At 50.5% G+C, this 16,292-nt stretch overlaps 1 protein-coding gene across 1 annotated transcript in view; it reads right to left on the bottom strand.

Annotated features, from left to right (window-relative positions):
• Positions 1–16,292, bottom strand: part of LTBP2 (latent transforming growth factor beta binding protein 2) — a gene marked incomplete at both ends in the record, with an annotated part of 85,401 nt that overhangs the window by 43,540 nt on the left and 25,569 nt on the right. The window lies entirely within an intron of this gene.

Raw genomic sequence — 16,292 nt, 5'->3', positions numbered from 1 at the left:
GCCTTTTCCCTTACCATTAGATCACAGGCTATATATTCCATATGATCGTATTTACCGTCTTCATTGTTACACGATAGCCCAGCTGAACAAATTCATTTATTCAGACATTCTCCCGTTACATATTTAGATTGTGTTTAATTTTTAACTGGACATCCTTACTCATGTGATTTTTTCCTCTTAAAACATTCATTCCTTCAGTAGAGGGAGATTCGTTACAGTGTTCTAATTTATTCTTCATGTTTGGAAAATTCTTACAATAAACATTTTGAAAAGGACTATTATTTTAGGATTATTGCCATTGACTGCATCAAAGGTTACAAATATTACATGACTATAGTTACAGAGCACTGTGTGGCTTTCACTGAAAGACTTGCATAAAATCTGTACATGTACCACTCAGAAATCTACCTTGCCAGCACAGAGCATTATTATTTTTTTGTTCTTTGCTAACTGAATAAGCACAAAATGGTTGCTTTTATTACTTTTTAATGACCTCTAGGGCTGAAATTTTCTTTCTATATCTGTTTACCACTTGCGAAATCTTTCTGCTCATGTCCTTGACTATCTTAGCTATTGGAGGTTTGTCTAGTCATTTTGGCTTTATTTATTTATTTATTTATTTATTTATGCATACAAGAACTGGGGTACAGGCTAGAGGTGCAAGGGGAAGGGATGAGAGGATTCACCAAAGACAAAGTGGGGAGCAGAACAGGCAGATTGACTGAAATGCACTGCTGAGGGGAGCAGCAGGCAAGACAGGAGAGGTCTGCTGCGCTGTGTGGGTCACTTCCCTGGCTGGGGATTGAACTTATGCTGCAGTAGTTGTGGATAGCTTCCTAGTGCTCATGTTTAACCCCTTGCACCACCAGGGAGGCCCCTGTCTAGTCATTTTGAACACATTCTTCATGTATTTATTGTTGGGCAGGCTATTCTACCAGCAGCCTCGTGATGTATATGCACCACTGTATACAGGACTGTGTCTGGATGGTGGCAGCTGTAGCACACTGTGGACACTGAGCTGAAAGAATCATTACTGGCCCAAGGTTATCTTACAGGTAAAATGAGACCCCAGGATTCCAACCAGGGCTCCCTGACTCCTGTGCTATCCAACAAGCCAGCCTAGAGTCTTGATGGAAACTCACCCCAGAAGTCTCAGCTGAGGCCTGGGAGGCTCCTACCTCTGTAATTTGTACCCCTAACCTTGCCACTGGATTCCTTGCCCAAGTTGGATAAGATCCTGTGCCCTTCTCCAGCCACCATCCCTATTCCAGTTCTATCTGCCCTCAGTGTCCAGGCCATGAGAAGCGCCCTCTTATCTTTTCCTGGAGAAGCCAAACCAGAAGATGTCAGGGCTTGGCTACCCCCACACATCCCTGGGAACCTCAGTCCTTCCCCAGCCCTCTTGGCTCAGGGTTTGGCTCCCGTGGGTTTCAATGCTGCTCTTCCTTCAGTGCTAAGAGCCAAACCTCACCCCAACAGTCCTCAACCACACTTCACCCTACTTTGGGGTTTAAAGTGGGAGAGAGTTTCTGTTAGCCGCCTCAGAATCTCTGGGAACTGTAATAGGCCAGAATTGGGATGCCAAACCACAAGCGCCCGCTCCTCATTCCAGCGAAAGTTCAGTACAACTAACAGCAGCAGAAACACAATCCTTCCAATGGCTTCTGAGAGGGAGGTGGGCAAGCTGGTGGGTCGGGAGGAGTCTGCTCCTGATGGGACCAGGCTGGTGCCTTCGCTCAGCTTAGAGCCAGCTTCACAAAGCACCTTAGAGGGGCAAAGGGAACACTTGGCACCCCTGAACTGGACCCTGACAAAGAGCTCTCAAATCAGGTGAAGATCGATGGTCAGAGGGTTCTTTCTGAGTTCGGTCCCACTGTTGTTACTGTTGCTGTCCTTGTTTCTCTAAGTAGGACTCAGTGCCAACTACCAAGATCCTTGAGTTCAAATCAGTGATTCATTTTGCAGAGAATTAAAAACAAACAACCGTGTGCTTCTCCTAGCTGTAGGCAGAACCTGGCTGTGCAGAGGAGAGAAGACAGGATTTGTCCTGGCATAGGTGGGCTCTGCCCCACACTAGCAGAATGGTGCACCAACATCCCATCAGCGCACAGTGAGGTGGAGATTGGAGGGTGAGGGGCTCTGCCACCCCATCCAGGAGCACCCTAGCCCAGGAGCTCCACTCTCATGCATAATTGGGCTTCCAAATGATTGTGTTTGATACATGTTCTTATGAAATAGAAGGTTTAAAACATCACTATAAGGTGCTTCCCTGGAACAATCCAGAGAGAGAGAGCAAGTCATAGTTAGATTTATTGGGCACAGAGTTGGGTGCTTTAAATGCATTGTCTTATATATGTCATTTTATTGAGTGAATAAATTAAGTTACAGATTAGTACAGATAGTTTGCTTCCATTTTAAGAAAAATTTACCCTTATAGATATTTATACAGGCTTAGGAAAGGTCTGGAAGGATCTGTAAACAGTGAAACCCCACTGGAAATGAGCATGCCTGTGTAACTACTGTTTTAAACTTTATAGGTTTCTATATTTGGGGCATTTTACAACAATAAACAGGCATCATTTTGTTTTTAAAAAATGATTCCTTCTAACAACCCCATTTTATAGATAAGGAAACTGAGGCTCAGCAGATATGTGTAAATCACTAGGACTCCATGTGGATTATGATGGCTGACGGGGTACAGGAGCTCAGCTGTCAGAGAGCCATGACATCTGAGCTGCAGTTTAAGGGATGGGTAGGAGTTTCACAGTCCAAATGAGGACAAAGACATTCCAGTTAAGAAAAACAACATAAGATAATGCCTGGAAGAGGGAAGAACATCTAAAGAAGAATAACGAGCACAGTTGGATGAAGCCAGAAGGGGAGAGTAGAGAGGGGCAGGGAAGAACTTCCATTCTGTGCCCCCCAGGCAGTGGGCATCACACTGTGTGTTTTACATAATGTATCATTTCTTGTCCATACCATCCTCTGGTTGAAAACCTCAGCTTGACCAAAACCAGCTTAAAAAAAAGTAAAAAGACACATGACAAAATGGGAGGAATATGTGCAACTCACATCATATCCCAGACAAAGGACCAACCTCCTCGATATAAGGAGCACCCAGAAATGGAACGGATAAAGAAACATCAGCAAAGGGTATGGACAAAGAGTTCATATCAAAAAATACATATTTCTTAACTACATGAAACTATGCCCAACCTTTCTCATTCTAAGAGACACGCAAATGAAAACCATTTGGACACAACTATTTTTTTTTTTGATCTATAAGATTAGCAAAAAATCCAAAAGTTTAAAAATAGATTAATGTGGTGAGCTTGTGCAGAAACAGACATATCAGATGTTGGTGGTAAGATGTAAACTGACAACTGTTCTTACGGAGAGCAGTTTGGCAATGTCTACCCACATGCATCTCTGCTTTGCCCTTGCAGTTTCACTTTCTATGCTGCAGACTCACCTAGCGTCGTAGGCTGCTGACCCCTGCCCAAGTCCCGTTCGCAGCTGGAGATCCCCACCTCGCACAACCACACCCACGTCTCCTGAATCATGCTCTTGGCTGATGGAACAATCTAACAAGCTCCTCTGGCCACCATGACTAGGAGCCCAAAGTCTACCGCAACCAGAAGTTCACAAGTCTAGCCCCTTGCCTCAAGGTAGGGCAGCCCTTGAAGCTCCACCTTCGGTTTTTCCGGGGCCAGTATTTGCTTGCTCTTTCCACCTTCCCATTCTGCTTCCCTTCCTCTCTAGCATCCTTCAATAAATCTCTCTCTCTCTCTCTCTCTCTCTCTCTCTCTCTCTCTCTCTCTCTCACACACACACACACACATACCCACCCACACACACACCCCTGAACCCACATCCCAAGCTCCACCTCTAGGGACACTTGTAAATGTCCAACATGATGGATGAACAAGATTATTCACAGCAGTTCTATTTTGTAATAGCAAAATATTTTGTAAAGAATAGAAACAACTTAAGTGTCCTTCACAGGGAATTGGTTAAACAAACTGGGATACTCCACAGGATGAAGTCATATGCCCTCAAAACAGAAAAAAGCAGCTCCCTTCCATCCATGGGGCAAATACTCCAAGATACATTGAGAAGTGAAAACCCAACAGCCTAAATTCAGTCCCCCACTGGTTCTGTATGGACTGTGACCTAACAACGGCATCTTAAACTTTTAAAAGTTGAAAAAAAAAAAAAAACCACAAAAGAAGAGTAATCTTTTATGACACCAGAAAGTGATATGAAATTCAAATATAAGTTTCCATAAATAAAGACGGATTGGCGCACAGCCACGCTTATTGTCTCTGACCGCGTCTGCTCTGCGATGGCAGAACTGAGTTGTTGCAGAAACCATATGTTGTACAAAACCTAAAATATTTACTATCTGACCTTTTATGGAAAAAGCTTGCTGAGTTCTGGTATAGGACACATAAACTTTCGTGTAAAAATAGACAACAAGGAGATGTGTTGCATTCGTTTGCATATTCATAAAGCAACTTTGGGAGGATAGCCTGGAAGCTTCTAACAGTGGTTGCCTATGGGGGAGAGGGAGGAAGGGAAGAGAGAAGTGGGTGGGTGGGGAATAAACTGGCGCTGCAATGTAAGGAATGCTTGCGCTGTGCCAGGCTCTGCACCAATAATGCCACTGCGTGCATCATCTTACATGGCCTCTTCATAGTGATGTATTATCCCCATTTTACAGCCATGAAAACAGAGGGTAGGGAAGGTGTAGGCCTTGCTGAAGGCTGCAGAACCCCTCCGTGCAGAAGCAAGCTTACCAAGCCAGATGAGTTCATCCATCTGTCATCATTTGCCATTCTATATTGCCGTTTTACAGCCAAGGACATTGAGGCTAAGAAGAGGTTCAGGTTCTATGGTGGAGGGCCTGGAATATGAGGGAGGTGTCCAGGCTATACTGAATGGGTTAGGGTGACCTGGGAGCAGGAGGGAAATGATGTGGTCTGAGGAGGAGTCCACCCTCTTCCCTTCATTCAAGAAGCATTTACTGAATGTCTGCCCTGTGCCAGGCACTGATGCTCAAGAATGGTAATGACATTCTTCCTCTCTCTGCTCCAATAAGGGGTGAGCAAAGGGGCCAGCAGCCCAGGAGTGGTGTGGGGGTACAGCAGGAACCACATGTTAGCCTTGAGATGCCTGTGGTCTTCAAGCATGTCTAGGCCATGATGGGGTATTTTTAAATGATTGTTACACTGGTGGTGACTGGACCAGACTGAGGAGGGCCAGAGGACAGCTGGAAGGCTTTGGTTGTGGTTTCGGCTGGTGGGGACCGAGGAAGGATCCAAGAAGAAGGCATGCATTCAAGGGATATTTAAGAGACAGATAATTCCCAGCTGTGGCTTAGACAAATGGGTGGAGGGGATTCCAGGAGCCAAGATTTCAACCAAGAGATCCAAGAAGTGGCTCAAGTTTGGATATGAGGAGTGTTGGGCGCCTCAAGAGGGATCTCCAGACAGAAACACCCAGGAGCAGCCCTCAGGAGAGAGCCAAGGCTGCACACACGGTTGCCGAGTCACAAGTGTAGACTCGGTGGTGGCAGAGTCCAGGGGGAGGGATGATACAGTGACATCTGCAGGACAGTCCATGCTTCAGAGCTCCACCGCTGAGGCATACACTCAGGGAACATTTACCAGTTGAAAGGGGGAAAGTATGGTAATGAACAGACTGGTGTCTGCTTTAAGTTTTGCTCCCATAAAATCGCCTGCAACCTTTGGCGCCTGCTACCACGAGTATTGCTAGCACATGATAAAACAAATGAACAAGCAATAAATGAATATTAATGGAAAAACGTGGCAACAGCCCATTGCATTTCGCTCAACAGCTTGCCCTTTCCAGGGATACATGTGTGTGCCTATAGCTGAGTTTTTATTTGCAAACACAGATGATCGCCATAGTTTCTGCTAATAAAACTGCTTTCAGTTCTAATCACTGAATTAATTGCATTGATAGTTCATGATATTCCTTATGATTTCCAGGTGCTTTGACACCGGATCAGTTTTGAGAAATACAAAGGTAGACAGAGACTAAAGAAGGGTGGAGCAGGGCGCCTGGGGAACACTGATGCTTGAGTTGCAGCTGAGAAGAGCCTATGGAGGTCCCAGGAGGGGGCAGCCTGAAAGGTAGGTGGGGAACAGAGCAAGAACAAACAGAGAGAGAAGGACATGCCCAGAACTCGATCCCTGCTTCTGGCAGAAGGGGCAGAGGCTGCTCCATCCTGTTACGGTGACTACAGGCCCAGCTCAGGTGTTCACACCCTTCCGCGTGGTTGTGTCTCCACTTTGTGGGGAGCTCTCACAGAGCCCTGTTCCTCTCTCCTCCTGGCTGGCCAGGCCAGGATCACATGGGCCTTCTGCAGAACCCCAGGCACCTAAAATAAGTTGCCAGAAACTGAGAACACCCTGCTCTGCCTCTGCACAATAGGGAGAAAGGGGTACCTGGGAGGGAGTACCTGGGGGGGAGGAGAGAGGAAGCGGGGAAGACATGACTTGGCGCAGTCATGAGGTACCTGGTTCTGGGCAGCACCAAGCTTGGAGCTAAGCAGCTGAGACCCCGGCCAGGCTAAGACAGCCCTCTCCAGTTTTCGGGTATCAGAGGCACCAAGTTGGTGGGCTCCCCGGTGACACCATGAGCGGGGGAGAGCTTACATACAGCCCCGCTTGTCCCAGACAGTAAGGACGGACACTAATTTGTTGAGCACTGATCCTGTGCTGTGTATTAACTGTTTCATTTCCTTTATGTTATCTAATCTTCACGCTCACTTCAGGGTTAGGCACTATTATTAGACCCATTTTTCCAGAAAGGAAACCGAGGCACTGAGCTGTTAAGGAACTTGTCTGAGGTCATTCATCTAGAATTGTGCTGCCTGGCAGGACGTCCTGCAGTGATGGAGATGCTCTCGCGTCTGTGCTGTCCACTATGCTAACTAGTAACCACTGTGGCTTTGAGTTTTGGAAATGCAGCTGAGTGACAGAGCAACTGAGTTTCACATTACATTAAACTTAAATAGCCCCAGGAGGCTGGTGGCTACAGTTTGGATAGAGCAGTACAGAATATGGAAGAGTTGGGATCTGAACCCTGGAAGTCTATCTTGGTCTGTAACTATGTGGTCACAAAGCTCCCCTGGCTGCCTTCCCTGCATACTTTGTCCCTTGAAGTCTTCATTCATGCCCCAACACTGGGGCCCTGACTGTGCTGGCCCAGGGAATCAGCAACCTCCTAACCCTGGTCTTCTGCCCCCCAACTGTATGAGCCGTCATCAGATGTCAGGAAAGAGACTGGATTTTTCAGAGGACACAGCCAGGACCATGTCCCAGGGGGGCAGGATTCGGCATCCAAAGAGCCAGAGTTGACCAGCGACACAGTAGCCCTGGAGAGGTGGGAACTCCCTGCCCTGTGTTCCCAGTAGCAGAGAGGAAGGAGCAGGCACTCCTGCTCAGAGTGGGTTTCAGGGACATTTGTGATATTTGAGAGACATCTGAGAGACAAGCGGGGCATGCTTGGGGGGATGTCCAGGGGACCTAGACCCCACCCACTGCCCGGCACACTAAGCAGCTTCGCCAACACTGGCACCCTCACTCCCTGGTGCCCTCCTCAACGGGCTGAGTGCCAGCCTGCCCAGGTGTCTCAAGGCTTCTCCTGCTGGTGATCTGTCTGTCCACTCACCCTCACTTGGCCTCACTGGTCAGTGTGAATCCTTCATCCTGCCCCTCCACCATTGTGAGTCACCTCCCTTGCTCCGAGGTCTGTGCCTCCAGCTCTTTCCATGGCCACACCCAAGTCTAAGAGGTCTGGAGCTCTTGACACCACCCCAGGGGGTGTCCCCATGGCTGGGGGATAGGGCGGGGTGGAGCGCTGAGAATCTCTCCTGCCCAGATCCACACCCTGCTCTGCTCCCCAAGATGGCCCCAGAGGGAACACAGCATTCCTGATTCCTTGCAGGTAAGCAGGGAGAGGGCCGTGTGAACTGTGCATGTCGGGGGAAGCCCTGTGGGGTACAGAGCCCCTCCGGAGACCTGACTCCTCTCGAGAACAGCCCTGAAGCAGGTGCTGCCTCAGCGCCCTGAAGGTTCAGAGACCTCACGGGTCCTTGTGTCTCCTCCATCCCTCCCGCCTCAGAGACCTCGAACACCTCGAACACTCTTCTGCTGAGCAGCCAGCTGACAAGTCCTCACACCGTTAGACTCTTCATCTCCTTTTTCTCCCCTGGCTGGGAACAAGCAGGAGACCAGGGGGGTTGCTCAGACCCTGGGATCAGGCCCGCAGCACCTCACGGCTAAAGTGGGAGGAGAAGGTGCCCAGGAAACGCCCTGCCTCACTTGCCCCTGTGTCAGACCTCTGGGCAGTCACCTCTTCCCGTCCCCCCAAGAGCTCCTCTGCATCCTTCTAGGCCCAGTAGGACCACTCTAAGGGCTGTGGTTCAGCCAGGGATACAGAGCCCCAGAGGGAAGGGGAGGGACTGGGCCTCACCCTCTCTGTATCCCCTGTGGAGTCGTCACAGCCCTGGGCACACAGCGGCCGACCCCAAGTATCTGTCAACTTTGAACTCTAACTTCTCTGTGTCCTCCCCCAGGACCCTCTCCTCGCTGAAGCCCTCTCCCTACCTTGGCTGGACCCCATCCGCAGCCACCCCACAGGCAGGCAATGTGAAGCCTTTGGCTCCACGTTCTTCCAAGAAGACTCGTCAGCTCATCATCAGCCACTTCCCAGGTGCACTTAGGAGCACCTTACACAGCGCGTACGCGGAGGTGGGCGCTGGGGGAAAAGCCTCTCGCCCTGCACAGCTTACAAACCAGGCAGAGCCGTCTGGGTGGGGGTGGCCTAGGATACCTGGTACCTTTGTGGGAATTAGGCAAGGGGTCTTCTGTGGGCAGCCAGTTTACAGAAGCTGCCCACTTCCTTCAGGCCGGGGTAGCACAGTGCCAGGTCTGGGACAGCCAGACATAGGCTGGATTTTAACCCCATTCAAGCCCTGACTAGCCATCGTGGTGCAGGTGCAGCACACACCCCTACACAGCGGCCCTGGACAAGACCCTGCAAGTGAGTGTTTCGTAACAATCCAAGATGGAGAAAAGCAGCAGGGACCAGGAGTATCACATCCAGGGAAGCTGTGCGGCCGAGAAGCTCCAGGCCTCCTAGGCAGGTGCAGCCCCGGGAATGGATGCCTGGGAAAGACTTTCTGGAGGTTGCGTGATGTGAACCTGAGGAAGGAGGGTGAGCAGACTCCACTAATCCAGAGAACTAAAGGGGTGAATTCAGGAATGTGCTGGTGGTGGTGTTCAGTTAGAAAGGAGACCCGTCCAGTTACGGGAAGATGAGAGAGGCCTGGGGTGACAGTAAGTAAGAGCAACGAGTTACTTAGTGCTTACTTCGTGCCACGCATTTTCTAAGTAGCGTGTGTGTGGAAATTTAATCCCCACTCATGTAATCATCATTAAAATGAAGGAGTAGGTCTATTATCCCCAGTTACAGATGACGCACAGAAAAGCGAGGTAACTTGCCTAACAGAGCCAGTGACTAACGTTGCTGAGAATCACACAATCTGTAGACATTCCAGTCCCGGACTCTGTACCCTAAACCCCGATACTAGGTGGAGGCTGAGAGCAGCTTGGCTTTGGGACTGAGCTACAGAGCCAAGAGCCCTGTCCTGTGGCTCTTAGGCACAGAGGAAAGCCTCGTCATTATGAAGTAACATGGTTAAAAGTGATCTCTTCAGAAGGAAAACTCCTCCCTGGAGGCCCCTATCTGCCCCTCTCATCCACTCTGTCTGTTCTGATGTGCTCCTTGGCTCCCAGCACACATGCCCTCTCCACCCTGGAGGCCTTCTTGGCCTATTTGTGGTTAGAGGGGATGTCAGGGTGAGGGGGGAAGGTCCTGCACTGGCAGCACTCCACACACAACCCTCCTGATCAAATACCTGCTAGGAAGTTCCCCCAGTGCCCTGCAGCGTGGACAAGGCCCACGGCTGGCACTACCTCACATATATCATGAATGGCAAGACCAGGATTGAAACCCAGATGTACTGGGCTCTAAACCTATCATGCTGCTCCCACCACTGCACCCTCACGCTCACCCAAGCTGCCCAGGGGTGCTGTATGAGCTACGAAGAAGCAAAGAAGCACATGAAAAAAGGGAGGGGGTAGAGAGGCGATGCCATTGAAAGGGAATGAAAACACAAGGCAGGGGCCACAGGCACCTGGGAAGTGCTCCAGGAGATCAGAAGAGAGGCTGAGGGGGCTGAGCTAGGACCGTTCCCTGGGGTCATGGATAAGCTTGGGATATGGGCCTCTCACCTCATGTTGGTTGTGAGATGTCCGCTTCCTGCACCCTCACATTCCCAGCTCATGCCATTGGGACCCTTCCACCTTCCATAATAACACACACACACACACACACACACACACACACACACACACACACACGCAGCTTAGCAGGCCTGTCTAATGGGACAGCAAACACAGGCCCAAGATTCAATGCGGTTACCCCCCTCCTGGACTTGCCCAGACAGGCCCACTTAGACAAAGGCAGCTGGAGGCCCGGGCTGGTGATACACTCCCCAAAGGCTGCCCAAAGCCCTGGCATCCTGAGCCAGTCTGCTCTTCTAGGGACTGGACTCCACCGTGGTACCCTAAGCAGAAGATTTCTATGAGAGCTGGGACCCCAACCTGAGAAGTTTTCATTCAGCAGCGTAGCTACCCAAGGCCATAGATCAATTACGTGCTAGAAATCTGCTCCAGCCTCTTCATGTTCACATTTTTGCCAGGCCCTTGATGGGCGCTACCTCACTTGAATAGTGCAGCGACTCTGCCATAGGCACGCTCACCCTCCACTTTACAGAGCGCGCTGGGAGCACAGAAAGGCTGTGACTGGCCCGGGGCCACTCCCAGGAGGGAAGTTCCGGGCAGGGTCTCAAAGGCTGGGCTCTGTCTGCCTTGCGGGGGGGGGTGACATTCCCACCCCCTGCTCACCATTGGCCGTGATGGGAAACCTCACCAGGGCCAGAAATGCCTTCAAATGACTGGGCAAACACCAGAGTCTCTAGTTACACTGCTGCTCTTTTGATGTAAACTAAAGGCTCAGATAACCCCGGGAGACAAGGGACAAATAAGAGCGGAACATGCACATGTATTTGCAAGCCCTGCTGACAATCCTGTAAGGTAGGGATGGGTATCCCCATCTTACAGATGAGAAAACTGAGGCTTGCTGGGTTGAATCATTTGTTCTAGGCAGTATGGCTGTGCAGTGGCAGAGTCAGATAAGCCTGAACTGATCTAACCGTAGACATAACTGATTCACATTTCCTTCCTCATGCACTGTTTCCTGCAGAAGGTGCTCTGACCTTGACCCAAGGGCAAGAAAGAAAGAAAAGAAAGGAAAGGAGGGAAGGAGAGAGGGAGGGAGGGAGGAAGGAAGGAAGAAATATGGAACCAAATGGTTCCTCAAGAGGACACCCCTGGCCCCAAGCAGCACTGAATACCCTGGAGAGGCCCCAGATCCAGCTCCCCCGTCTGCTGGGTGCACAGGGGGTGGGCACGTCAGGGACTGGTCAGGGGCTGGGGGGCCCGGAGGAGAGGCCGTGTAGGTGGCCGGCTGAAGCAGAAGTTTGGATTTGCTCTCTTCATTTTGCAAGGAAACTGGATTTTTCTTTTCAAAAAGCACTGGACTTCCTTGAATGTTAGACTTTTCACAAATATTTTTTTAGGAGCAAAAAGAAGAAAAAAAACCCTCACAGAATGCCTGCAGTAGCTACTCACTTCCACCATGAATCACGGACACAAAACCACAGCTATGTGGCTCACAAAGGAACTATGTGTTTTCACATTTCGTTATTGGAAATCATTTAGCAATCTTCACTATGTCATCTGCAGACAGACAGACCGACGCGCACTCACACCCCTCCGGGTCCCATGCAGCCCGACTCACACCCGGGAGAGCTGCTTTGAATCTCTGTTCCCCTTCTCGTCCCTTTCTGGGAAATGAGGGTGCAAGACTTAACTCTTGCTCCCTAGCCCCTCTCCAGAGGTGGGGTGTCTGTCTGTGCGGGCGCAGGCGTGCGCGAGGAGCTGGTGACTCGGGGGAAGGAACACTGAGGCACTGAGTCAGTTCATTCCACAAGTGGAAACAAGTGTGCATTTCAGAGCCCCTTTTTATTCCTGTTATCATAATACCGCTCGCCTTTGGTAAAGTGATTTTCACCTGGGAAGCGCACAGGGCCTTTTTCTGACAGTGGTAAATTAATTAACTGATGGCAGATTTAAAGATCGCGTAACTGGAAAAACTACTGGACTCGTAAATCAGAAACTTCCTCTACGTCTTGGATGAGGGCTGAAACCTGATATATATTTGAAAACCTTGAGCTCAAAAGAAGAATTCACAGAGCCCGAAAATCTCCATGACTTTTGAGACATGTTCTCTCAGCGCAGCCTTCCGCCCACGCTCCATCTCCCCTCCCTGCTCGCCTTCACCACCCACCCTCCCTTCTTCCTGTTCCTCCTCCTCTTCCTCTCCCCCCACCCCTGTGTGTCTGTCTGTCTCTCTCACACACTCATGTGCACACACACGCGCGCGCACACACACACACACACACACACGCACACAAACACCCCCCCCCCCCCAAGGTGACATTCCCAGCAGCAGGGATCTGCACTAAGCCCCCAGATGGGGCAGACCTTGCCCAGGGCATAAACTGTCTCTCTGTTCCCTTCTTGCTTAATCCCTCCCTAACCTTTCCCTTTCAAACAAAACCCCTAGAGGATTTAGACCAATGCTATGAGCAGCCGTTCGTCTGAAATGTTTGTTATTACTATATTTTTTTAGTCAGATGCTGGAAACTGCATACATTCATGTTTTATTGGCCCCACAAGCTTCCTCTCAGCGCACGGCCCTAGGGCATGCTGCTCCAGGCTCTGGCTAGGTTTCTGCATTTTTCTGCAGAGACCCTAGATATTTGCCTGACTGGTCCTCTGCAACTCCCACACCAAGCTTGCTGCTCTGCACTCACCTGAGTGTGCCTGCTCTAGGGGCTGTTTAGCAAAATGGCTGCAAGCCCCAGTTCTGCAGTCTTGATCTAGTGGTGCTGGGCTAGAACTATCATTCCCCTCAGCTTCTTCCTGTGGAGTGGGGTAACAGGAATATCTCCTCATAGGGTCATCGAGAGACCTCACCAATATGCTGGAGACATTCCATTTGGCCCTCCGACCCCTCTGCACCCCGCTTGGTCCTGGGACGGTCCCTTGCCCTTGGCCTGCCAGTCCTGCCCAGCCCACGAGGGACCCCAGGAGCCGGGCTGAAGGCGTCGATCCTCTCCTGCTCCCTCCTGACTGGCCACTGGGGTGGGCGATAGCTGTGCTCCTTGGACACAGGCCTCAGCCCTGTCGTGGCCCTGCCCTATGCTGGAGCTCCTGTGAGCTCCAGTGACCACTGGCCTCTTGCCCCATCAACCTGGAAGGCTAAGGGCTTTCCTACACTGTCCTTTCCTACACTGTCCTTTCCTACACTGTCCTTTGTTTCCTGCTGTGGCATTACAAAAAGGCCCTTTATCAGGCTGTCCCTACTGAGAGGGCCATCTGTTTCCTGCTGGCATTTTGACGACTCAGATGAGGAAAAGTATCACTATAGAGCACTGAGCATTTAGCTGTGTGACTCAGCACTTTCTCCACTTTCGTCTTACTCTGCCCACGATCCTGTGTGCCCAGTACTGACATCTGCCTTTACACTGAGACAGGAGGAGAAGAAACTCACACAGCACCATGCAGCTGGTGGGTAAAAGGACCAGACAAAACGGAGGTCTGACTCATGGCCCAGATTTTTACCCACTGTGCTATATCATCCCCAGCTTTAACTTAGGGGTGGCTGCAAACTGCGCCCCTTAATAGGGCTAGCTAAGTCAATATGGCCCTATAAATATGGTTAAAACACCACACTACACTCACAAACCCCACAGTCCTAACCCTAACCACAACCTTCAGGTTCAAACCTCACCCTAAGGTTAGACCTCTAATCTTACCCTACCCCCCACTGTGTGGAATGGAATGTCACCCTAACTACAATTCCAATCCTACCCAATTCTAACCCGCACATGCACCACAGTAACCACAACCCTGGGCCATTCAGGTCAGGCTGGGGTGGGTGCTAGGGAGCACTGGGAGGCCCCCTGCCCCCACACCTGGGCACTTGCCCCCACTGCAGTGGCAGGTGCAGCCCCCCCACCTGGCTAGTTGGACTCATCACCATTGGCCAAAGACATTTGTGCAGCGTCCACTTTCCACCTGTCACTGAGGAGGTGACTTTGTCACCCCAAAGGAGAGGGAAGAGAATCAGGCACCATGCCTGAGACACAGCAGGGCACAGAAGTCTCGATGATGGTGGTGACAGAGAAGGGGCATTGGAAGAGGAAGGAGCTCTGTAGCTCTCCCATCACTGTGCTGCAGGCCACAGGCTGGCAGGAGGCTGGCAGCTTATAGCGCAGAGATTTGTAGAGGATCAGCTGCTGGGAGGAAGTCTCTGGAACCAAAATGAGGGATTGGTTCTGATAATCCTCAACTCTGGGAGAATCCTGGAAAAGGATCTTTACCAGAAATTCTGGGGCTGCCTCTGGCCACCTCAGACCAGGTGGCCCCCTTCAGACTTGCATAGGAGAGGAGGAAGTGAAGAGGAAGTGTGCAGGAGGCAAACACGACCCTTGAATCTGCCCACTAGCCCCAAGTGGGGAGCAGCAGAGGTATGAATAACCTCTGGATCCCCTTCTCCCCTGAGCACTTAAGCCTGTGCCCAGAATCTTCACTAGCCCAGAAGTAACTGGACTGGGCCAAACATGGAAGAAGTTTGTGGGCTTTGGTGTACAGGGAGAAGGAACCCTGGTCTCCCACTTTCTCATGACCCCTAGGCCTAGAGTTAAAACATAGCATAGCCAGCCTGATGCCCCAGCCTGGGTCTTCTTGTTACTCACCCAAGGGTGCCCTAAGGCCAGCCACAGCCCTGCCCAAGCCCTGAGCAATGTGGGTCTCAGGTAAACTATGTGTGCGTGTTGGGGGTGCATATTAACATTCTATGAGGCCACAGAGGCCCACCCCCCTTTCAGAGAAACCTAGAAGGGGCCTTAGTAGCTGAACTCAGCTGCAGAGGACTGCCTCGAAGTAGCATGATTTGTGAGGAAAATGGGAGACATCATCGTCCTGGGAAAAAGTCAGGAACAGGATCACCACACACAGCTGCACAGGGTGTGCACTGCACAACTGTTGGGGGCCTGGCACACAGACTCTGATGTGAAGCATATCCTCTGGTGTTGTGTTCAGTAGCTAAGGTTAACCCTAAAGTTAAAACCTTTAAAAGGGGGTCCAGGGCCTCCCTGGTGGTGCAAAGATGTTAAGCACAGCACTGTGAAGCTGTCCAAAGCCTCTGCAGCACGAGTTTGATCCCCCACTGGCCAGGGAGCTACCCACATGGTGCAGCAGACCTCTCCTGTCTTACCTGCTGCTCCCCTCAGCAGTGTATTTCAGTCAGTCTGCCTGTTCTGCTCCCCACTCTGTCTCTGGTGAGTCCTCTCACCCCCTGTACCTCTGACCTGTACCCCAGTTCTTGTATGCATAAATAAATCTTAAAAAGGGGGGTCCAGAAGGTGCTCAGTGAGGCACTTCTCCCAAAAGTATCCCACTTACATATAGAAGCACAAGCCAATGCCCCAGTTCACTGTCACTAAATAACAACAAGCATTTGCAAGGCACATTGCAGTTCATACCCCAATCATTCACTCATATTTAGTTAATCATCACAACATCCCAACGAGGAAAGAACTATTCTTCCCATTCTACAGACAGGAACATCAAGGCTCAGTCCAGTCAAGCTCAAAGTCAAAGGCTGGGCCCAACTTGGAAGCAAATCTGGGTCTCCTGATTTTCAGACTTTTCTAAACAGAGTATTCAAGGTCCTACGAATTGGGGAATTCCAGAGAAATCCAGGGAGACAAGCTGGGGCTCAGAGTTATAAAAACAAATGAGAAAATTTAGGCTAAAACAGGAAAAAAGAAAAGGAAGGAAGGAAGAAGAGAGGCACGCAATCCCTGGAGGTCCCGAAAGCTTGAGTCAGTCGGGATTGTGGAGCTGAGTCAACCTAGCAGGGTTGCACCCCTGCATGAGCCTGGGGAAGGTGACCCAGCGAAGAGGCAGGCTGTTTGCCCCACACCACAGTCACGCCAAGGACTTCAGCCAGGGCCAGCTAAGGCATCACGTGTCTTTGTTTCAACCATGGAAAGGGACTAA

Source organism: Talpa europaea (genome assembly GCF_964194135.1).
Source record: "Talpa europaea genome assembly, chromosome: 8".
Classification (NCBI taxonomy): domain Eukaryota; kingdom Metazoa; phylum Chordata; class Mammalia; order Eulipotyphla; family Talpidae; genus Talpa; species Talpa europaea.
Note: the sequence above shows the minus strand (reverse complement) of the source record. Positions and strands in the feature narration are given on the sequence as shown.